Here is a 25,853-nt window from a genome sequence, read left to right as displayed (position 1 = left end):
TATGGTTACGCAGACGCAATTGCTCTTTGAATCTACCCCAGAATAATTATAGCATTGCTGTATATTGTGACACATACGTTTTTTTATAAATCTCTTTATTAATTTTTCCAATTTACATTCATAAAGATAAAAAAAAAAAAGTACATATACAAATACATTTCACCTTTTACAACAACATTCTAAAATTTCCCCCTAACATTCCTTTCATCTGACCCAGTCATCATCTTACATTCCCTTCTCTCCCCTTGTTTTTTTAATGGTGTATTTAACCTCCCCCTATGCCCTATTTATCCTGAAGCTGTCATAGGATTTTCTATCCAACATGCCCATACTCTCTCGTATTTATCCCCCTGTCCTCTATTGCAGTATGTCTCCCTATATAGTGGCAAATTATTATTTACTAGATTTTTCCAATGTGTTACCGAAGGGGCCTCTACCTTTTTCCAATTTAGGACTATCGTCTTTCTAGCATAGAATAATAGTAATCCCACCTGTGTTCTCCGTCTTATCGGGACAATCTTCCCTACCAATCCCAGTAGGCAGATCTCTGCCTCCTGTTCCAAGACTATTGATGTTACTATGGTAATTATTCTCAAGACTTCCCTCCAAAATACCACTATCGTTGGGCATGACCAAAATATATGCATACAATTTCCTGGGATGTCTGCACATCTCCAGCAATTCTGAGGGTTTGATGGATAGATCTTATATAACTTATATGGTGTATAGTGGCTCCTGTGTATTATCTTGTATTGTATTAATTTATCTCGGAGTGATACCAATATCTGCAATGGGGACTTCCACACTTCCTCCCAATTCTCCCCTGCCAGGTTTGGAACGTCTCTTCTCCACTGTTCCCTTAATTTACTTGTATCGAATGGTATGGCTCTTAATAAGTACTTATATAGGGTTGAAGTTGACCTTTTTTCACTTTTCACCATTTTTTCGAGACCTATTTCCGTTATTTGCGGAGTTCCCCCTGGGAATTGGGCCAACAGTGCATGGGTAAGTTGCCTATATCTAAACATATAACTCTCGGGGATATTCCAGGACTTCCTCATTTATACAAATGAAGAGAATCTTTCTCCCTGTATTATTTGCGATAGCCTTTTCACTCCATATTTAGTCCATGCCCCTGGGTCCTGAATAGAATACAGATGTGGCAGTTCAGGATTTCTCCATAATGGGGTGTTTGGGGATAGATTAATTTCCGACCATCCTTCTCTTTCTATAGCAGGTCACATAGACACATAAGTTAAGAATGTATACTTATAAGGATACTGATTGTTGCTGTTGTTTAGTCGTTTAGTCATGTCCGACTCTTTGTGACATCCATGGCCAATTGGACGCCAGGCTTTCCTGTCCTCCACTGCCTCCCGGTGCTTAACTTCATGTTCATTGTTTCGATTATGCTATCTTTCCATCTTCTTTTCTGTCGTCCTCTTCTCCTTTTCCCTTCCATGTTTCTTAGCAACAGGTTCTTTTTCAACGACTCCTCTCTTTGCATTAGGTGGCCAAATTATTTGAGTTTCAGCTTCAGGATCTGTCCTTCCAGTGAATATTCAGGGATGATTTCCTTCAAGATTGACTGGTTTGTTCTTCTTGCCGTCCAAGGGACTTTCAAGAGTCTACTCCAACATTATAGTTCAAAAGCATAAATTCTTCGGCATTCAGCCTTCCTTATGGTCCAACTTTCACAACCCTAGGTTACTACTGGGGATACCATAGCTTTGACTATATGACACTTTGTCGGTAGGGTGGTGTTTCTGCTTTGTATAAGGTTTGCCATTGCTTTCCTCCCAAGAAGCAAACGTCTCTTAATTTCATGGCTACAGTCACCGTCTGCCGTGATCTTGGAGCCTATGAAGATAAAATCTGTCACTGTTTTCATTTCTTCTCCTTCTATTTGCCAAGGAGTGATGGGACCGGTTGCCACGATCCTAGTTTTCCTAATTAGTTAATTAATTAATTCTTAGTTTTCTTACCTTAAGGGTGCTGATAGGTCCACATTAAAATTACTGCCATTGTGTTTAACAAAACAGAGTGGATTTGACATGGGAATTCTATCAGCAAAAAGACCAAAGTTCATAGGTGGGAGCAAGGAATAGATGTTTTTCATACCTGAACAAATGCCAGTAATTGCTTTAGGACATAAATGTCACAATGACATTTTGAAAGTTGAACTAAGAGAAATTTAGTGCATACCTGTACTGATTTGCTTATATTTTGGACATGGAATCTTTGCTGGGAAAAAGAAGAGAACCGATTTGGTACATCGACACATCGATATGGCAAGGCAATTTGTGGGAACTTTGATTTAGAAGCCTCATCTTTATTTTGACCTGTACGAACTGAATAACAATATATATATATATATATATATATATATATATATATATATATATATATGCGCAGGGCTCAAAATTTCAAGTCCTGAGCTACTAGCCAGGTCTCAAGGGTTAATCGCCACCAGTTGCCCCACCCAACCCTTACCCTGCCCCACCCCTAATCACGCCCTTATAAATTATCTCATGGAATTACACTTAAATGTTTTATGCAGAATTAACCCCTTCCCGACCGCCGCATGCACATATACGTCGGCAGAATGGCACGTACAGGCACATTGGCGTACCTGTACGTCCCTGCCTTCTAGCGGCTACACGCGGCGGTCGGGTTCAGTCGGGGAGCGATCCGGGACGACGGCGCGGCTATTCGTTTATAGCCGCTCCGTCGCGATCGCTCCCCGGAGCTGAGGAACGGGGAGAGCCGTATGTAAACACGGCTTCCCCGTGCTTCACTATGGCGCTGCATCAATCGAGTGATCCCCTTTATTCCTACAGCCACACCCCCCTACAGTTGTAAACACACACTAAGTGTACACTAAATCCTACAGCGCCACCTGTGGTTAACTCCCAAATTGCAACTGTCGTTTTCACAATAAAGAATGCAATTTAAATGCATTTTTTGCTGTGAAAATGACAATGGTCCCAAAAATGTGTCAAAATTGTCCGAAGTGTCCGCCATAATGTCGCAGTCACGAAAAAAATCGCTGATCGCCGCCATTAGTAGTAAAAAATAAATAATTAATACAAATGCAATAAAACTATCCCCTATTTTGTAAACGCTATAAATTTTGCGCAAACCAATCGATAAACGCTTATTGCGATTTTTTTTTACCAAAAATAGGTAGAAGAATACGTATCGGCCTAAACTGAGGAAAAAAAAAATGTTATATATGTTTTTGGGGGATATTTATTATAGCAAAAATTAAAAAATATTGAATTTTTTTCAAAATTGTCGCTCTATTTTTGTTTACAGCGCAAAAAATAAAAACCGCAGAGGTGATCAAATACCACCAAAAGAAAGCTCTATTTGTGGGGAAAAAAGGACGCCAATTTTGTTTGGGAGCCACGTCGCACGACCGCGCAATTGTCTGTTAAAGCGACGCAGTCCCGAACTGTAAAAACAGCTTGGGTCTTTAGGCAGCACATTGGTCCGGTCCTTAAGTGGTTAAATTACAAAAATAAATATTAACAACAACTTTATCAGTTCCCCTCAGCACAGCCTCACCATTGCCCATCAATGCAGACTCACCTATGCCCATCAATGCATGCCTCACTGTGCCCCACATTGCAGCCTCACCATGACCCACACTTGCAGCCTTACAGTGCCCCCATTTGCAGCCTGACTGTGCCCCTATTTGCAGCCTGACTGTGCACCCATTTGCAGCCTGACTGTGCACCCATTTGCAGCCTGACTGTGCACCCATTTGCAGCCTGACTGTGCACCCATTTGCAGCCTTACAGTATCCCCATTTGCAGCCTGATTGTGCCCCCACTGGCAGCCTGATTGTGCCCCCACTGGCAGCCTGATTGTGCCCCCACTGGCAGCCTGACTGTGCCCCCATTTGCAGCCTTACAGTACCTCCATTTGCAGCCTTACAGTGCTCCCATTTGCAGCCTTACAGCGCCCCCATTTGCAGTCTTGCCAGGGCGGAGTAACTGACAGGGTGTCCGGATCGTGCATGGAGTTAGAGGAGAGCCGCGGGATCACTGAGCGGTAAAACACACCGTAACAGCTGACATTGAAACTGTCTCCGCTCTGCTCATTCTCACACATCCCCACCTCCTCCTAACCCCGCACCTGTGATAGACAGAACACTGGTCCAATGCTGGGATGATCCCGCGGCTCTCCTCTAACTCCATGTCCATGTACTCTTCCACCAAAAGAATGGCTCCTGATCAACCCCGCTCACCGGCGGTGCTCAGCCCCCCCCTCACTCCCAGCCAAGCTCCTAGCCAGCCCTTATTTTCCACTGGCAAAATGCGAGTGGAAAATTTGAGGGCTGTGTGTGTGTATATATATATATATATATATATATATATATATATATATATATATATATACACACACACACAGTATCTCACAAAAGTGAGTACACCTCTCACATTTTTGTATATATTTTATTATATCTTTTCATGTGACAACACTGAAGAATTTACACTTTGCTACAATGTAAAGCAGTAAGTGTACAGCTTTTATAACAGTGTAAATTTGCTGTCCCCTCAAAATAACTCAGCACACAGCCATTAATGTCTAAACTGCTAGCAACTAAGGTGAGTACACCCCTAAGTGGAAATGTCCAAATCGGGCCCAATTAGCCACTTTCCCTTCCCGGTGTCATGTGACTCATTAGTGTGACAAGGTCTCTGATGTGAATGGGGAGCAGGTGTGTTAAATTTGGTGTTATCGCTCTCACGCTTTCATACTGGTCACTATAAGTTTAACGTGGCACCTCAACACAAAGAACTCTTTGAGGATCTCAAAAAAATAATTGTTGCTCTACATAAAGATGGCCTAGGCTATAAGAAGATTGCCAAGACCCTGAAACTGAGCTGCAGCACGGTGGCCAAGACCATACAGAGGTTTAACAGGACAGGATCCACTCAGAACAGGCCTTGCGATGGTCGACCAAAGAAGTTGAGTGCACGTGCTCGGAGTCATATCCAGAGGTTGTCTCTGAGAAATAGACATATCAGACCACTGGAACCATGTCCTGTGGTCTGATGAGACCAAAATATACTTATTTGGTTCCGATGGTGTCAAGCGTGTGTGGCAACCAGGTGAGGAGTACAAAGACAAGTGTGTCTTGCCTACAGTCAAGCATGGTGGTGGGAGCATCATGGTCTGGGGCTGCATGAGTGCTGCTGGCACTGGGGAGCTACAGTTCATTGAGGGAACCATGAATGTCAACATGTACTGTGACATACTGAAGCAGAGCATGATCCCCTCCCTTCAGGGACTTGGCTGCAGGGCAGTCTTCCAACATGGTAATTACCCCAAACACACCTCCAAGATGACCACTGCCTTGCTAAAAAACCGGAGGGTAAAGGTAATGGACTGGCCAAGCATGTCTCCAGGCCTAAACCCTATTGAGCATCTGTGGGGCATCCTCAAACAGAAGGTGGAGGAGCGCAAGGTCTCTAACATCCACCAGCTCTGTGATGTCATCATAGAGGAGTGGAAGAGGACTCCAGAGACAACCTGTGAAGCGCTGGTGAACTCCATACCCAAGAGGGTTAAGGCAGTGCTGGAAAATAATAGTGGGCACACAAAATATTTAAACTTTGGGCCCAATTTTAATAAAATATTCACTTAGGGGTGTACTCACGTTTGTTGCCAGCAGCTTAGACATTAATTGCTGTTTTTTGTTATAGATGGGAATAAATAATGATATGGAACAGCAGCTAAAACCAACTGTCACTAAAAGATAGTGTGTTGCTACTCACTTTATTTATTTTACCCAGTCATGGTTGTATGAGCTCAGCAAAGAACAGTGAGAGCTCTTTATACTGGCCCTAAATATGTTAGTGCCATAAACAGTGTGTAATTATATTGTGCTGTAATAATGATACATGATTGCTGTTAGCAGAAATGAGTCATACCACAAGTACTGTAGGTCAAGGTAGTGCAGAAGCCTGGAAACCAGAAGGGTAAGATAAAGAAGCAGTGCTGTCAGTCTGTCTTAGGTCACACAAACCGCAAATGAACTCAACCAGATATCCGGTCGTTTTATTCTGCAAAGACACAAGACAGGAGACAGGTGTTGGCAGAATGTAATACCAGAGATACAGCATATATAATTATAAATACCTGTATAAAAGCATACATAGACACCTAAAATTGTATATAGCAAACATAGCTCCCAACTGTCCCTGATTTTGCGGGAATGGCCCTCTTTCCTCCTCATCTGTCTCATTTTGGTCTGATCTATATAATTGTATATCAAATGCACTTTTTGGGCTAGATTCACATACCTTTAGGCGGGCGTAGCGTATCTCCTATATGCTACACCACCGTAACTTTAAGAGGCCAGTATGGTATTCTCAAAGATTTTGCGGCCGAAGTTACGGTGGCGTAGCGCATTAGGGCCGGCGTAAGCCCGCCTAATTCAAATGTTGAAGCTGTGGGCGTTTTTTTGTATATTAAGTGTGACCCCACGTAAATGGCGTTTTGATCGAACGGCGCATGCGCCATCCGTGGACATATCCCAGTGCGCATGCTCCAAATGACGTTGGCAAATCGTCAATGCTTTCGACGTGAACGTAAATTACGGCCAGCCCCATTCACGGACGAGTTACGCAAACGACATAAAACTTTGACGCGGTTCTGATGTCCATACTTAACATTGGCTGCACCATCTTTTTAGTGGTTTATCTTTACGCCTGAAAACCCCTTACGTAAACGGCGTATCTTTACTGCGCCGGCTGGGCGTACATTCGTGAATAGGCGTATCTAGCGGATTTACATATTCTAGGAGTAAATCAGCGTACACGCCCCTAGCGGCCAGCGTAAATATGCAGTTAACATACGACTGCGTAGGAGACTTAGGCCGGTCATATCTTAGCAATATTTAAGCATATCTCAGCTTGAGAATACGCTTAAATATACGACGGCGGGGATTCAGACTTACGACGGCGTATCTACTGATACGCCCATCGTAAGTCTACCTGAATCTGGCCCTGAATCTTTCAAAAAGTGTTTCCCAGTGCTAAACTTTTCATCCAAATTCTAAATGGCTGCATTTGTACATTTTAAAAAGCCAATATAAAAAGGGGAAAAAAAGCATTTGTGGGTTTAACTAATAATTTTTTTTGTATAATGCCTTGTACACACAATCGGAATTTCCGATGGAAAAAGTCAGACGAAATTTTTTCATCTGATATTCCGACCGTGTGTGTGCCCCATCAAAGTTTTTCCACCGGAATGCTGATGGACTTCGAAAGATAACAAATTCTCTTTTTTTCGATGAAGAAAATTTCTATCGGAAATTACGTTCGTCTGTATGGAACTCCGATGGAGAAAAAAACACGCATGCTCAGAATCAAGTCGACACATGCTCAGAAGCACTGAACTTTTTTCTCGGCTCGTTTTGGACGGTCGGAATTTGGTGTGACAGTGTGTATGCAAGACAGCTTGAACGGAATTCTGTTAGAAAAATACGTCAGAGTTTATCCCAAAGGAGATTCCGATTGTGTGTACGGGCATTATTCTCCTTTAATGGGGTTTTGCAGGGTGTGTCCCCTATATCTAAATACTCTTTCCAATTGGTGTCCCTCGTTCCCATAAAAAAAGTTGGGAGGTATGAGAAAGGAGGGTTCATCAAGCAAGGGGCTATATGATATTTGGTGCATACCTAAGTCTTCATGTACATGGCCACCTACCATTGATTTGTACAAGCTACCCTGAAAAAGGGATCCTGTAAGGTACCGGAACGTCAGCCTGTGATGCCTGTTGCTTTGTTGCTAATGGATAAGATTACCACCTTATCATTGTGAGATTGTGAATATCCTTATTTTCTTGTGATTGTATGGTGGTGCCCCCCCCCCCCCAAGCACCCCCAATCATTACCTCAGCCCCCTTCAATTCAGCATTGTTCACAATAGCCTTGGCTGTCCCGGGACTCTCCCTTCTCATTGGCTGAGACAGCAGCGGGAGCCCATTGGCTCCCACTTATTTCAATCACAGCTTGTGAGAGAATGAGGAGAGCAGGGCAGGGCTCTATTGATGCATAGAGCAGCAGCTCAGGAGCGATCATGCATAGGTGCCCCAAGGGCAAGTGGCTTTCTCTGGGGCACTGCTTAAGGGGAAAGAACCAAGAGTGGCGGCAGAGGACCTGAAAATTAGAGGATCGGAGCTGCTACACAGAGCAGGTAAGTATAACATGTGTGTTATTAAAAAAAAAAAAAAAAAAAAAGCTTTAATACCACCAAATGATCACAATACTACATTGGAGCAGGGTAGAAAATAATTATGTATTAGGCTAGGACCCTACAAAAATGTTTCTGATAATCTGCTTTAGGCTTCATTTCCACTGGCGTTTTTACAGCCACTGTTGTTAGGCTTTTTTACAGCTCAAAAACGTCTATGCCACTTGCAGCTCAAAAACGCCTATGTGGGAATGAAGCCATAGAATAACATGGACAGGCGTTTTTAAGCTGTAAAAAACGCTCAGAAACGTGGCTGTAAAAACGCCAGTGGAAATGAGGCCTTATTCTTCCAGTTTTTTCTCTTTTGCTTCAGAGCATAATGTAGTTGATAATTATTCTCTATACCAAACCGAGTCAGGATTTTTTTTAAATAATAGCTTGTATTGCGAAACGCTTGTAAACCTTGTTACTCACAATCCAAGGTATTACTGTATTGGTGTTCGGATGACATAGTTATTTACCATTTTAGATACGTCACGCCAGGTGGGACTTCCTTGCATAGCTGAATGAGAACTTAGGGCCAAATCCACAAAAGAGATACGCAGGCGGAACTGCTGTTCAGCCTGCGTATCTCTGTGCCTAACTTTGGAAACGATCCTCAAAAGTATTTTTCCAAAGTTAGGCAGAAGATCTGACATCTGTAAGACACTTACACTGTCAGATCTTAAGATGCAGTACCGCATCCGCCGCTGGGGGCATTTCGAGTCGAAATGCCGCCTAGCGTATGCAAATGAGTACTTAAGCAGATCCACAAAGCTTTTAAGCTTTGTGTTTTTCTGGGTAAGTTACGATTTGCACGCGTAAAATTAGGGCTGGTTTTACAATGTGTAAAGTTAGTACACCATGTAAAACCAGACCTTTTTTTCGATCGCCGTGATTTTTTTTTAAATTTGAATTTTTTTTCCCGGCGCGTAACTTTTTTTTCACCCGTCGCAACTTTATTGTCCCGTCGCAATCCACAAAGCCCGGCGTAAATTACGTTCGCGTGCTGCACGTCGGGAAAAATGACGTCACACGCATGCGCAGTACGTCCGGCGCGGGAGCGCGCCTAATTTAAATGGGAATCGCCCATTTAAACTAGGAACGCCTTACGATGGACGGAGTTAAGTTGCGCTGCCGCAATTTTCCGGGTAAGTGCTTTGAGGATCGGTACTTAACTTCGGAAAATTGCGGCAGTGTAACTTAACTCTGAAAAGTTAAGTTAGGCTGCATGTCTGTGGATTTGGCCCTTAAAGTGTAACTAAAGACAAATTTTAATTTTTTTTCCATTTTGGATAGGGAGGTTTATAACCTTGTCAGTTTCTGTTTCAATCGCTTTATTAGGCAAAAAGTAAGTACTGTAAGAGTACTTTACAGAACAGCAAACATTCAACCTTGTCAGTTTCTAACATCTGTGTCCCATTGGGGAGCTTTCCCTTCACTTCCTGTCCCAAAGCTAAGATAGGAAGTGAGAGAAAATCCCTACAAAGTGAGGGAATTCCAGTGTGTCACAATGGGCCGCCAGAACTAGTATCCTCATCTGAAGATTTCCCCTCTATTAGTGTTCTGAAATCAACCCAAAATTTGGGACTTTCCTTTAATTTAATTTTCGATGATAACAGTAAACCGGAAAAATAGAGAGGCGAAGGAAGTACTAAAGGTCGCACATCACAGCAAAACCCTGTGAGGTGGTGTATGACAGCCTCAACCCGAGCTCCCTGGACTGAGACTGTCATACACCTCCTCACAGGATTTTACTTTTAAGACTTCTAGGACTTCCTTTCCCTATTGGATGTTTTGAGCTAGGACGGGCTCTGTCATTGTTGGCACTCCTAGCGTTTGCCTTTAGTTACACTTGAGGCCGCATGCACACTGGACATTTCGCCAACTCTCCCAGATTTTCTTCTTGGTAAAAGAGTCTTGGCAGAAAAAACGCTTGACACTTGTAAACTTGTGTAATAAGTTTAGGTGCATCATTAACCGCTTTCCGAGCAGCCGCTGTCATACTGTGACAGGTCGGTGCGTTCCTGCGATCCGTCATAGCTGTACGTCTGCTCCTTTAAGCAGGTTAGCAGGCATGACCGCCGGCCACGTGCGATCACGGGCACAAGAGGCAGAACAGGGACGTGTGTGTGTAAACACACACGTCCCAGTTCTGTGAGGAGAGGCAGATCGTGAGTTCCTACAAGCTAGGAACCACAATCTGCCATCTCCTATAGATAGTCCCCTTCCCCCACAGTTAGAACACACACTAGGGAACACAATTAACCCCTTCATCGCCCCCCTAGTGTTAACCCCTATCCTGCCAGTGACATTTACACAGTAATCCATGCATTTTTATAGCACTGATCGCTGTATAATTGTCAATGGTCCCAAAAATGTGTCAAAAGTGTCCGATCTGTCCGCCATAATGTCGCAGTCCCGATAAAAATTGCAGATTGCCGCCATTACTAGTAAAAAATATTAATAATAAAAATGCCATAAATCTATCCCCTATTTTATAGACACTATAACTTTTGTGCAAACCAATCAATATACGCTATTTGCGATTTTTATTAGTAAAAATATGTAGAAGAATACATATCGGCCTAAACCGCGGAACAAAAATGTATTTATTTATTTTTTAAATTGGGGCTATTTATTATATTATAGCAAAAAGTACAAAATATTGTGTTTTTTTAAAAAAAAATCTTGGTTAAAAAACCACAGAGATGATCAAATACCACCGAAAGAAAGCTCTATTTGTGGGAGAAAAAGGACGTCAATTTTGTTTTGGTACAGCATCGCATGACTGCGCAATTGTCAGTTAAAGAGACACAGTGCCGTATCGCAAAAAAATGGCCCAGTCATTGAGCAGCCAAATCTTTCGGGGGCTGAAGTTGTTAAAATGAATTATATCTGAAGCGCTAAACATCAAAATAAAGATCCACTACCAGCTAAAATTTAAATGGAACCTATGTTTGCGGCCTTAGAAAAATCGCTAAAAGCGGAAATGAAGATAATCCACCGAAATTTTGGTCATATGCTTGAACGAGTGGAGGAAGTGGAAAAAATAACAGATTTCAACGTAACCAGAAAATTTGAAGGAGAAATTAAATCCATAAAAAGAGATCAACAGGAACAGGCATATAAATTAGAACACCAAGAAAACAGAGGCAGAAGAAAAACTTAAGAATTTGTGGTGTCCCTGATTCTCCTCAGTATGAAGATCTAACAGAAATAATAAGGAAGATTTTGAACCCAGTGCTGGACAAAGAAATAACAAACCCAATACAAATCGAGAGAGCACATAGACTAAGGAGACTGAGAGAAATCCCACAGGAAAATCCGAGAAATATCATAGTGCTATTCGAAAACTGGGAGGAAAAAAATCAACTGTGGAGAAATTTGAGGGGAAAATTTCAAAGAAAATAACATCCAAATTTTTCAAGATCTTTCAAAGGAAACTTTAAAAAGAAGGAGAACTTTAAAGTCGTTGTTGGTACATGGAGTTCAATACAACTGGGGCTTCCCCGCATGTTTGATTGCCAGGAAAAATGGCGGGACTGCTAGATTAAGATTCATTGAAGAGATGCCTGAATTCTGAAAAAAAACTGGAGATTCCAATGATAGAAAATTGCCTGGTGACAATGTCAAGACAAGAAGAAATCATAGGACAGAACAAATAATTAGAACAAGAAAGATGACCCAGTTTTTTTTTTTCTTATTTTCTTCGCTCCTTTTTTTTTTCGCTCCAGTACGTTTCAGGGGCGGAGAGGGAGGGGAGGCCTAAAAGGGGGGAGCGGGAAACAGTTTGAATAGATGAAGAACATAAAAATGGGGATATGGAAACTTGGCATGACTCTTGGCATGCTTTGGAACATCCTCCCTGGAAGTCGGGTGGCGAGCCTGATAGTGCCATACAGAACTCCACCTTGGGAATGAGAGAGCAGGGGGACAAGGGTGTCCCTAAGGGGGGAAAATTCTTGCTCCAGACCATTAGGTCAAGATACCAACATGAGAAGGGGGAAAAGGAGGGGAGGGGGGAAAGATCTGTGTATCCTTGTATAAAAAGTCATCTGTTGGTCTAAGAAATAGGAAGAAGAATATATGTATACTCCAGTATAAGAATTTATCTGTTGGATTAAGTAAGCTGAAAACAGAACAAAGCAATGACTGTTGTTAAGTTCATGACATATAATGTAAGAGGACTGAATACACCTTGAAAAAAGACATATGGTGCTAAGAGAGTTAGTAAGGTACTCCGCTGAGATAATTATTTTACAGGAGACACATTTATCACTTGATTCAAATATAAAATTAAATTCACGGGCTATCCCAACCTGGTACTATGGAGACTCCCCAAATAAAAGCTTGGAAGACAGAAAAGTTGACTCAGAGGGTCGTTTTTTTGTTCTTGAAAGGGTCCCTACAAGGGAAAGGGTACACGTTGGCAAATATGTATTGCCCTAATAAATATCCTAACAAATACCTAAAAGGGATTCTTGATGCCTTAATGGACTTAGGCCACCTAATCGTGGCAGGAGACCTCAATTTCTCAATGGACCACGGTCTTGATAGTACGTCTGGTGCACCGATTAGAGAGAATAAACAATTGAAATTGATAAAAAAAAATGCAGCTGGTGGATGCATGGAAAGTAACACACCCAAGAAAAAAAGATTACACATTTCACTCATCGGTGCACGACACGTACTCGAGACTGGTCTATATTCTGGTGGACCATGGACTTTTAGAATATGTAGTAGAGACTTCAATAGGGATAACAACAATTTCGGACCATGCCCCCGTAACACTAAAGATCAGATTTAAGGATAAGAACCATAGAAAAGGGACATGGAGGTTAAACGAAGATCTCATAGATGATGTAGAAGTAGGTAAAACATAACAACTGAAATTGAACAATTTTTTGGTACTAATGACACACCAGATGTGATAAGGGCCACTATTTGGGAAGCACCTAAGGCTTATATTAGAGGTAAATTAATTTCAATAGGAGCAGGGGAAACAAAGAAACTGAAATAACTATAAAAAGGGAAATAAGTGAACTACATGACTTGGAACAAATACATAAAAAACATCTAGATAGGTAAACACATCATAGGTTAGTTACAAAAAGGGGTCACTTAGGGAAACTGATGGAGAAAGAAACGAGAAAAGTATTTAGCAATGTCGCAAAGGAGAGATATAGATGGGGAAATAAACCTGGGAAATATTTAGCAAAAATATCAAGGGAAAAGAAAACCTTAAATTACATAGAAAAGATAAAAAATGAAAGAAGTGAAACTAAATATAAAACAACTGATATTGCAGAGACTTTTCAAACGTACTACAGTTCATTGTGTGCAATTAGAAATAAAGAAACACGACATGAGGAGAAGAATAGAAAACTCAAAATACAACAATACTTAGTAGAAGCAAACATATCTAAGATAACAGCAGAAAGTATTGAGCGCTTAGAGAAACCAATCGCACAAGAAGAAATATATAACGCCCTAAAAAAATACCAGGGGGAAAAGCCCCGGTCCAGATGGCTTCACTATAAAATATTATAAAAGATTTAAGGAACAACTAGTACCATTCTTATGTAACTATTTAAATGAAAGAGGAGAAAATTAATAAATAAGAAGAGAATCTCTCCTGGCAGATGTTGCAGTAATACCAAAAGTAGGCAAAGACAGATCTATATGCTCCAATTATCGTCCTATTGTGTTATTAAAAGCAGATATAAAATTATATGCAAAAATTCTGGCAGCGAGACTAAAAAACTTAATACCAGAGTTGATAAATGTAGACCAAGTAGGCTTCGTCCCAGGAAGGGAGGGAAGGGACAACAGTATAAGAACAATGCTATTAATGCGTGGGGGACAAAAGAAGAAATCCCCAGTCTTACGCATGTCAATAGATGCTGAGAAAGCATTTGACCAAGTAAACTGGGGATTTATGATGGATACACTACAAAGCATTGGCTTGGGCTCAAATTTTATGAGATGGATCAATAATTTATATAATCACCCTACGACCAGGGTTAAAGTTAATGTCATCCACCTTTGAGATGTTCAATGGAACAAGACAAGGATGCCCACTTTCACTGCTCCAGTATGTAATGACAAACTTCTATATATAACCAAGCTAAGGTTGTCGTTACCTAGTGTAATAAGAGAATTGAAACAATATGGTGAGCTTACAAACTTTAAGATAAACCCTACAAAACAGTAATACTAAATTCAGGAATAGAGAAGAAAGAGGTAATAGCATTACGAAAGGAATTCACGTTTTCCTGGGAGATAGAAGCTTTGACATATTTGGGAATTAAATTAACACCCACCCTAGAAAAAAATCTATCAGGCCAATTATATACCATTACTTAACAAAGTTAAATTAGATATAAAAAACCTATCGAGGAGACCCATCTCCTGGATAGGAAGGATGAATTTACTAAAAAATACTATATAAATTTCAAATGCTCCCTACAGGAGATACCACAATGTTTTTTTAAAGTAATAAAAACAATAGCTTTGAAATACATATGGCAGAATAAAAAAGCTTGAGTTAATAATCTGCTCCTATCTAGAAAAAAAAGAAAGGAGGGTTGGCAGCCCCTGACATTAAGAGATACTATATGGCGGTTATTCTGGTAAGGTTAGCAGAATGGATAAACACAAACAGTAAAAAGAGATGGGTAAAAATGGAAGATACACACGACACAGTTAAACAAAAAATATTTGGATATCACTGAAATTCAGAACACTTAGCACGGATACACATGATTTTACTAAAACTGTATTTAAAGTATGGGATACATTATATCGAAAAGAAAAATGGGCGTACTCCCCATTAATCCCATTAACAGGTACATGTTTTTTTTATCCCAGGGAATGGGACACGGTTGGGAACTTATATGGGAAACGCACAAGTAAAGGATATTGTGACACAAGGTAAAATTAGGACAAGAGAAGATTTAATAACAATACACGGGTGGCAGCAGGTTAGCGACTGGGAGTATCTGCAACTCAAACACTTAGTCAGCACAATGCCTCAACCACTTATGCCGTGTACACACGATCGGTTAAAAAGATGAGAATGGTCTGATGGACCGTTTTCATCGGTCCAAACCGATCGTGTGTGGGTGCCATCGGTTATTTAACCATTGGTTAAAAAAAAGCCAACTTGTTTTAAATTTAACCGATGGATTCCTTACCAATGGGAAAAAAAAACGATCGTTAGTAGGCACAACTATCGGTTAAAAATCCACGCATGCTCAGAATCAAGTCGATGCATGCTTGGAAGCATTGAACTTCGTTTTTTTTCAGCACGTCGTCGTGTTTTACGTCACCGCGTTCTGACACGATCGTTTTTTTAACCGATGGTGTGTAGGTGCGACGGACCATCAGTCAGCTTAATCGGTTAACCGATGAAAACGGTCCATCGGTCTGTTCTCATCGGATGGACTGATCGTGTGTAGAGATGAGAATACACTGAACCAAATTGAAAAACTTTGCAATATCAAAATGCCTATGAAACATGGAATATCTCAAATGTATGATATACTAACAGAACTAGGAGGCAAGCCACTACTTACCAGGGGAATGGTCTATAAAAGAGGATGGACATAAGATTTTAATATGTATATGGATTTCCTCTGTAAAAGATCATCTAGCTCTAAACTGAAGGTAATCATTTCTTGCAAAACTATCTTCTTCCAGGCAACACAGTCCAAACATAAATATTTGAAGATAATCCATAATATACTGAGCTCCTCTATTACTGCATACCAGATTTTAGACATCAGCTCTTATGCAAAAACTGTAGACTAACATTGTACAAAACAATCAAATAGCATCACAAAAACTTCAAATGCTCCTCTGGGCTGGTAATTTTTTACATTTATTTATTAACATGATAAGGACCAATGGGGCTTACTTTACTGCAACATAGTGCAGACAAATACAAAATGTAGAAATTAGTAAGACCTTCCTATACGAGTATACGGCAACATATTCATTACTGAGGTTTTTTTTTTGCCTGTAGTTTTACTTTAATTCTTTATTTGTGGTTACTTCGTTTCATATTAACCACATTTCTTATATTAGTCCGCTCAGTATACAGTTTTTAGTTAATCATTTATGACCACATATAATATTAATATTGTCAGTTATCTCACTCGCCAATAAAGAAAAAAATATGCTTCTTGGTTTTCAAGCAAATACATTTTTTATGCATTGACCTAGTAAAGAAATCCACTATACCCAAGAAAAAGATTTGTATTAGGGATACACTGTAGTCAAACTTGAACATTTAAACTCTCTTAGGGGACATATGCTGAGTGGTTCTAGTATTCATGCTGGCATTTCACAGCTGGCTGTACCTTTCTGTATAATCCAATCCTCATTTTCTGAATTGTCCTGGATCGGAGGCTTTAAAAATGCAAGCCATGTGTTCATTATTTTTATTCTATAATTGTCATTTAGTGAGGTTACACAGCAAAGAAACACATGATCGGAGGCTTCAGACATACAGTGAGGAAAATAAGTATTTGAACACCCTGCTATTTTGCAAGTTCTCCCACTTGGAAATCATGGAGGGGTCTGAAATTGTCTTCGTAGGTGCATGTCCACTGTGAGAGACATAATCAAAAAAAAAATTCCAGAAATCACAATTTATGATTTTTTAACTATTTATTTGTATGATACAGCTCCACAAGGCTGGAAAGGGCTACGGGGAAATTGCCAAGCAGCTTGGTGAAAAAAGGTCCACTGTTGGAGCAATCATTAGAAAATGGAAGAAGCTAAACATGACTGTCAATCTCCCTCGGACTGGGGCTCCATGCAAAATCTCACCTCGTGGGGTCTCAATGATCCTAAGAAAGGTGAGAAATCAGCCCAGGACTACACGGGAGGAGCTGGTCAATGACCTGAAAAGAGCTGGGACCACCGTTTCCAAGGTTACTGTTGGTAATACACTAAGACGTCATGGTTTGAAATCATGCATGGCACGGAAGGTTCCCCTGCTTAAACCAGCACATGTCAAGGCCCGTCTTAAGTTTGCCAATGACCATTTGGATGATCCAGAGGAGTCATGGGAGAAAGTCATGTGGTCAGATGAGACCAAAATAGAACTTTTTGGTCATAATTCCACTAACCGTGTTTGGAGGAAGAAGAATGATGAGTACCATCCCAAGAACACCATCCCTACTGTGAAGCATGGGGGTGGTAGCATCATGCTTTGGGGGTGTTTTTCTGCACATGGGACAGGGCGACTGCACTGTATTAAGGAGAGGATGACCGGGGCCATGTATTGCAAGATTTTGGGCAACAACCTCCTTCCCTCAGTTAGAGCTTTGAAGATGGGTCGAGGCTGGGTCTTCCAACATGACAATGACCCGAAGCACACAGCCAGGATAACCAAGGAGTGGCTCTGTAAGAAGCATATCAAGGTTCTGGCGTGGCCTAGCCAGTCTCCAGACCTAAACCCAATAGAGAATCTTTGGAGGGAGCTCAAACTCCGTGTTTCTCAGCGACAGCCCAGAAACCTGACTGATCTAGAGAAGATCTGTGTGGAGAAGTGGGCCAAAATCCCTCCTCCAGTGTGTGCAAACCTGGTGAAAAACTACAAGAAACGTTTGACCTCTGTAATTGCAAACAAAGGCTACTGTACCAAATATTAACATTGATTTTCTCAGGTGTTCAAATACTTATTTGCAGCTGTATCATACAAATAAATAGTTACAAAAATCATACATTGTGATTTCTGGATTTTTTTTTTTGATTATGTCTCTCACAGTGGACATGCACCTACGATAACAATTTCAGACCCCTCCATGATTTCCAAGTGGGAGAACTTGCAAAATAGCAGGGTGTTCAAATACTTATTTTCATCACTGTACCTGGAAGCACTGAGACAAACTAAGGATTCTGTGTATATGTATATATGATTGTAAAGATAGGCGCTGCTCTTAGGCTCTAAAGGAATAACCCCAAAATATAATGTGTCAGTGTTTCTCAACCTTTTTTCAGTTTAGGCACCCTTTAAAAGTATGGACAATCTCCACACATCCTCCAAAATTATAGACAGTCTTGAGATTCCCTATTCTAAAATGTAAAAACGATTCTGATAGTTTTTCATAATGCAGCAACATCAATACATATAGGACACCCAATGTTAACCACCCTGGCGGTATGATTATGTAAGATGTAAGATTATTTGCGTCTCAAAGCGGTACATTACAAATTTGGCGTTTTTATATTGTAGACCTGTAATTCTTAGTAATAACTCACTTAAATCTGTCCAAACAACAGTCTAGTAAACATCGCGGGTATGATAAAGTTTGAAACACAAAATCATAAATTATAATATAATAAATAACTATAAATAATTAAAAAAATTATAATATTAAAATAAACTTCCCCACGATTCACTATCGCTCAATTCTGCAAGTGCTCTAATTTATTATCGCTGTTTTCTAGCTGTCTAAAGCCATGGACAATCTGAAGTTTCCAGGCAGAAAGAACAGTATATATATATATATATATATATATATATATATAGTATAAAAGTGCATGCTGGGCACTAGACAAAGCACTAGGGACAAAAGGGATGTGAAATAATTTGATACAGTAATGTAATCTGTAAGATTACAGTGTACTGTATGCGTTATGTTTTGTGTACTTTTTGACACTCGCAGGGAAATGAGCCTCGGGCGGAGGACACAGCCCGCAGACACAGCAGAGGAACATCGCAGGATCCTGGTGGCAAGGTAAGTAACCTGGACCAGGATTCTGCAATGCAATCCCATGTGTGGCTCTGCCAATGGTACTGAAATTTAATCCCGAGCCTAACTCGGGATTACCACCAGGGCGGTTAAAGGTGATTTAAACTTCAAAAGCATATACACCTTTTCAAGCTGGTACTGACTAACATTGGTGTGCATAGCATAATGCATTAGGGTGTGCGCCCCAGAGCACAAACACATGCGTGTATACAAACAGACACATTTTCTCACCGCTCACCGCTCCAAGACGATCAGCAAATCGAAACGTACGTCAGGCATATGCGCGTACATACGTCACTTCCGGGTCAGCGTCTAGGTGGTTGTAGCTGGAGCGCACGCTACTCACCGCCGTCCATATGCTTTATACTCTGTATCCCTGACGCTATATTTTTTATTTTGTTTGTCTGGGTCTGTGTTTTTGCGTTGTTTGTTTTTATATATAGCCGCTCCCTGGGAGCATTAGTGGCTACAACTTTATCTCATTTTATTTTAAATACATTTTAATTACGGTACTGCACCATTGGAGCCCCTCTCTCTTTATATATATATTTTTTGAGATACGGAGCAACTGAGTGGTGCATACATCTTGCCAGACGGGCAACTTCTGGAGGTTCTGGAGGTCTATTTGGAGGGCAGTTGTGCGTGTGAGCAGAGGAAAGGAGCAACATCTGAGGGAGCTCGTGGTACATGCCTGGCACCCCAAACGGGGAACACCATCTGGTGAGTGGGGAACCCTGAGGGGAGCACTGGGACCACCTCGTGTTTAAAGACCTAGGACCACTTCCTCTACACGCCTTACCCTTCTTGGACTCTCTATATATCCAGCATTGTTATTGTTTACTGATATCTATGGTTTAATGGATGTGGACTGAATACTTCACATAATACTGTGTATAAGTCCCTCACTGTGTTGTTTACACCACTGCAGGACTCTATTGGATATTCACATCACAGCATTTGTGTATATTGTTTATTATTTGCATGTGTCATACACGCAGTATATGAATAGCTGATTTGTGAACTGTAGCACAGTGTATTTAGACTTTGTGCATTGTTATTAATACCTACCTATATTAGTCACCAGCAGTCATCTAGTACTATTTTGAGTGGATTCCCAGCCTACCCACACCGCTGGGTCTCTATCCACTCATAACCTTACAGGTTGCACCGAGACACCATAATTTTGGTTTATTTTATGTGCAGGACTCTATTGGATATTTATACCACAGCATTTTTGTATATTGTTTATTACATGCATGTGTTATATACGCAGACTATGACTGCTGATTTGTGTACTGCAACACAGTGTATTTAGACTTTGTGCATTGTTATTAGCACCTATCTACACCATTCCATCTTAGCGCATAGTCACTAGCACTCACCCAGTACTATTCTGAGTGGATTTCAAGCCTACCCACACTGCTGGGCTTCCAGCCACCTATAGCCTTACAGGTTGCACCGAGACACCAATATTTGGGTTCATTTCACGTGCATCAGGCAGCGCCACCACCCCATCTATATTTACATTTTATACATCTCCTTTTTAGGGGACAAGCACAGGGGGGCAGCCCTCTCAACCTCTCAGTGTCCAGTTACCTCGATCCCCAATGGATTGTCTAGGCCCTATTGGACTGCCTGCCTATCTTGGCTCTCCTCAGGCTGACTCCCCACCGAACAGCACACTCGCTTGGGATCCTCTCCTCATAATTTGGGGACCCAGTAGATCACTGGGGCCCCGCCACAGCTTTAGACATGGTCCCGGAACCAGGAACACCACGTGGCACGCGCACCCCGGCCTGGTAGGCCATCTCGCCGGGGAGCCGTGATGTCACCCTGAAGGTGGGCGCCAGACCCGGAACAAGACCCCCGCCCAATGGCGTCTGCTCCAGAAGTACCCTCCCCCAGCATACCCCGCGAGGGAAGAACCCTCCCCATTGGCTGCTGGCAAGAGGCACCCTAACCTGGACTCCACTGGCGCCACCTGTCGCCTCGGGGTGATTTAACACCCCGACAACAGCAGAATGGACCCACAGCGCAGCCCAGGTAAAGCAGAGACACAATTTAGCCAAATCAACTGGATGAGGGCCAACTAACTCTCTCATCCCCCTTTAAATTTAAAACAGCACCTGTACAGAAAGTACACAGGCGCTACAGATGTATATGGAATATGTCACAAAACTAAAAACAAAGAAATAAACATTAGTATTTTTATACATTGTGGAAAATATATTAATATTTACAGTTATATAGATAAGAGTACATCCATCTGCCAATATATAACTATCATTCAAGACAATCTCACCGTGGATGCTGTGTCAGGTAGGTGGCCAAGAACCCCGTTCAGGGAAGCAACCCACCCCGGGGGACACAAAAATGCAGGATAACCCACATAAATTGGTACAATCTGGGTAAAAACATTTAAATATGTCAGTTTATTCATATTCTGGTCCACATGAAGTGGCCAGATGGTATATATTGGACTATAGATATTATTACTTGTGTATATATATATATATATATATATATATATATATATATATATATATATATACACACAAACATGTACCTGATTATAAAGAGACGTCTGTTCTATCCCCACAGTGTCACCTTGGTATATTGTACATGAATAGCCCCTCTGGGTACAGGGAGGTCTGAAAATAACAATTAGTAGTAGTAACTATTATTAGTAGTAATTATTCATCGACTGCGTCCTGATGAAATCATGGATATTATTATATAGATATGCAATTTATATGTTATTGTTGTTATTATATAGATAAAATGGAAGGATGAGGTAAGTGAAGGAGGACTGCACTAAGGTAAAGAAAGCTATTTAGGAAAAAAATTGTACCTTTACAACACCTTTAATTGAAGAAATTCGTCCGACTTGGACGAATTAAACTCTGCATATTCTATACCTGGCAGAAGCCCCTGGAAGCTGAAACTCACTAAAGCATGTGGGTATGTGCAGCATGATGCAGCAGCAGAAAACACACAGGGGTTGATTTACTAAAACTGGAGAATAAAAAATCTGGTGCAGCTCTGCAATAGAAGTCCTGAAATACAAACAGGTCCTGCAGGAAAGCAACCCTACTGGAAACACTCACAAGTTCTAACAGCACAGTGGCACTAGAGTAGTGAATCAGAGGTGCTGACAGTGTCTGTCTTAAGGAGTGGAATGCGGCCTGGCTGGGCTGGTCTGCACCCAAACGTGAAAGCTTCCAGGAAAGATGGCATATTCCTGCTCTTTCCCTACTTCTCCAAACCTTTCCTTGATTCTAAGCACTATCTCTGATAGCCTGGTGACCTATCTCTACTCTAGCTACCCGCAAAATGCATGTCAAACCCAGGAGCCTGGGCTTTAAATAGACTCTGCCTGACCCAAGATGACAACCAAAGTCATATGGGGTGCCAGCATCCAAATAGATGGATAGATGTCTCCCTGTAACCGAGGAACCATACAGGAACTAGGCTCCTCTCCACTTCCTCCTCCACCTGCATTGCTGCTGTGGATGAGTGTCCCCCTACCTACAAATAGACATCACTACTCCAGTGATCCCCGCTTGCTTCTTGGTCCTGTGCTGAGCAGCTGACCTTATGCATTCTGAAAACAGGAGGTTGGCCGCTAAAGTGGCCCCAGTCAGAGAATACTTTGCATTTTCTGAATGAATGCAGAAGCAGGGTGGTGATGTCATGCTTTCCTTCACCCCCTAATATATGTAGATAATGGCAACTTTGCATGTTTCATCTAGTAAGGAACATCAATCTAACACAGAAGGGGTTAACTGTTCTCCAGTAGAGAGCCAGATCACACAGATCATTATGTACATATTACAGATATTCTTGTCTGTCTGCCCGTACACTTCAACAGAAAGCGCCACAGGACAATCTGGCATTCAATTGTCTCTTTCTCACACAACATGACTGTTGTGCAGGTGTTCACATTGCATCATGCAGGGGTAAGGGGTGTCTGTATCCTGAATATGGATTGAGGAAGGCGGTAGAAATTAAGATACTGCAATTAAAAATGTAGAGTAAAATAAGCTGGCCAGACATTCCGCAGGACATTGCTAATACTGGCCCAGATTCAAGTAGAATTGCGCGATATTTGCGGGGGAGCAGGGCAACGATTTTGCCCTGCGCCCCCGCAAATATTTTGCGCTGCCCTCGATTCACGGAGCAGTAGCTCCGTGAATTGCGAGGGCGCGCCGGCAAATTTGCCCGGCGTAAGCATGCGCAAGTTAAATGATCCCGCCGGGGGCGGGAATCATTTAAATTAGGCGCGCTCCCGTCGGGAAACTTTCCCGACGTGCATTGCGGCAAATGACGTCGCAAGGACGTCATTTGCTTCTAAGTGAACGTGAATGGCGTCCAGCACCATTCACTTTTTACTTACGCAAACGCAGTGAAATTCAAATTTCACGGCGCGGGAAGGCCGGCTATACTTTAGCATTGGCTGCCCCTACTATTAGAAGGGGCAGCCTTGCGCTAAAAGTAGCCGTACGGAAACTCCGTACCTGGCTTGCGCGGGGCCCGCGCAAGCTTGTGAATCAGTGGTAGTATGCAATTTGCATACTACACGCTGATACACAATGGGAGCGCCCCCTAGCGGCCCCCGCAAGGATGCAGCCTAAAATCTGCGAGGCATAAGAGCCTTATGCCGCGCATATTTTAGCCTGCAGTCGGTGTAACGAGGTTCCTGAATCAGGAGCACTCGTTACACCGGAGCAAGTAAGCACTTGCGCTGCGTAACCTATGGTTGCGCGGGCACAAGTGCTTCTTGAATCTGGGCCACTGTCCTTTATAGCATAATATAATAATAGTATAATAATAGAGTCCTAGAGCATATTGCCGGCTACTGGTACCCTGGCAGCAGGAACGAACCTAACTGGGGGTCGTTTGGCTCATCCCTAATTCACAGTAATACATATAGAAATATCTTTCCCATCTCCACTATAATTTTTCAACACATGTTTTATTTATGTAGCACTACCCCCGAAGGAGCTGCTGGTTTATTTTGGGTGGCACGTTACCTCTAAATCTCCGCCGTCTAGGGTACTGGATGAGAGCTGCAGTAAAGTCAATGTCCACACGACAGGTGTCTTTTCTGTGCTTTTATTACACAGCCGGGTAAAAACGATAAACAGTAGGAGGATGAAGGGATAGCAAAATAGGAAACAGCAGATTCAGGTGTAACTGGATATGGAAAACAGTCCTGCTTCCCACGACAACTCTACTTCACCACTCCAGCCGGAGTGGGTATAGTGCATCTGAACAGGCCTCTCTCACCAGCCTGGCAGCCAGAGTGTCACTCGGATGGATAGGATTAAGTCACTGCCACAGACCCTCCTGAAGATTGGAGACAATTGCGGTCCAAAATCCTTTGTGACTGGATTTAGCACCCGGTTCTCCTTCGCATAGCTTTTGGTTTAATCAGCAACTGATAGGCGACCCACGTCCAGCCTCTCAGAACCAAAGTGTCCTCCGATAAATAGACAGGCCTCTTCTGAAACACCAGCCTCGTGCTCGGTATCTCCCGGACAGGTTCCTCATCAGTCAGCTTCCTCCAATTGGACGGACAGCCCAGGACCACTTGGCGAAATAGGGACTGTTGCCACCTGTCGGCCTGGGGTGGGAACACAACCCCAGACTACGACAGTATGCAGAAACAGTACAGCCAAAACTAGAGCAGAGGCCCAAAAATGTAACCAAATAACAGGTTCAGAGCCAACTACCTCTCTGAACTCCCTCTAAATTTACCATAGCACCGGCTCTGAAAGTAGCCAGGCGCTACATTTACATATGTACAGTTCTTTTATACTTTTCATTTATATTATTGTAGGTCCTCAAGCCAGCAGGGTAAGGGATGAGAAGGCTGTAAATAAAACTCTGATGCCTCGTACACACACGACGGGATTCCTCTCAAGTCTGCCTTGCATACACACTTTCAGGCCAAATACCGCCTGTCCAAATCGCAGTGACGTAGTGATTGGACTATAAAGGGGAAGTTCCATTTAAACAGCGTCACCCTTTGGGCTGCTTTTGCTGATCCTCGTGTTAGTAAAAGTTTGGTGAGAGACGATTCGTGCTTTTCAGCCTCTTGCTTTTCAGTCCATTACAGCGTGACGAACGTACTATCTCCATTGCGAACGCTAGTTTTACCAGAACGAGCTCTCCTGTCTCATACTTGATTCTGAGCATGCACGTTTTTTCCCCTTGGAAAAGCATTCATTCCAGACGGGAAAATGTCCGCCGGGAATCCCGACGGGAAAAAAGATTCATTCATGTAGATCAGCTTCCCTGGCGCTTAAAAAAAAAAGATATTTCTAACAAAAACCTGCCTTGTGTTTTCAAATGCTGGCCTATTCGAGAAGCTTTAGTATTGTTCACACTCTGTTTAATTTTTTTCACAAATGTATTTGAAGTACAACACTGTCATTTTTCTTGTAGAGAAAAAAAAAACACACTGCTTTGTTTGTGTCTGCACGGTTAGGATTATTTCACTTAGATGTGATAAACTACCACCTTGCTGCTGACCTTTTTTCCTAAAGCGTCTCTGGGACAGTATTATTTAGGGCTGTGGAAATTAAAGATTAATTCCTCAATTAATCGTAAAATGTTTTGATCGATCAAAACTCTTTTGATTGGTAGTAGTGGTGCAGCAGATCGTAACTGATCTGTGATCCGAACGGGTCACCATGTGATCGGTGGAGCTCCGCTGCTGCCTCGGCCATAGGAAAGGCTGCGGCTTCAGCCTATCTCCTGGAGCGGTGGCCATCTTTGTCCACCCGGCGGCAGCCTAGGTGAGCCTAGAGCGCTGACGTCATCACCCGGC

At 42.0% G+C, this 25,853-nt stretch overlaps 1 protein-coding gene across 2 annotated transcripts in view; it reads right to left on the bottom strand.

Annotated features, from left to right (window-relative positions):
- Window positions 1–25,853, bottom strand: part of FAM163A (family with sequence similarity 163 member A) — a 70,291-nt gene that overhangs the window by 10,366 nt on the left and 34,072 nt on the right. Inside the window, exon 2 of one of the 2 annotated variants that reach the window (XM_040360209.1) lies at window positions 5,946–6,077. The exons of the other annotated variant lie outside the window; for it this stretch is intronic. The gene's annotated coding sequence lies outside the window, so the exon portion shown is untranslated. The remainder of the gene's footprint in view (window positions 1–5,945; window positions 6,078–25,853) is intronic. 2 annotated transcript variants of the gene reach the window in all.

The sequence above is a fragment of the Rana temporaria genome, chromosome 7, assembly GCF_905171775.1.
Source record: "Rana temporaria chromosome 7, aRanTem1.1, whole genome shotgun sequence".
Lineage (NCBI taxonomy): Eukaryota > Metazoa > Chordata > Amphibia > Anura > Ranidae > Rana > Rana temporaria.
Note: the sequence above shows the minus strand (reverse complement) of the source record. Positions and strands in the feature narration are given on the sequence as shown.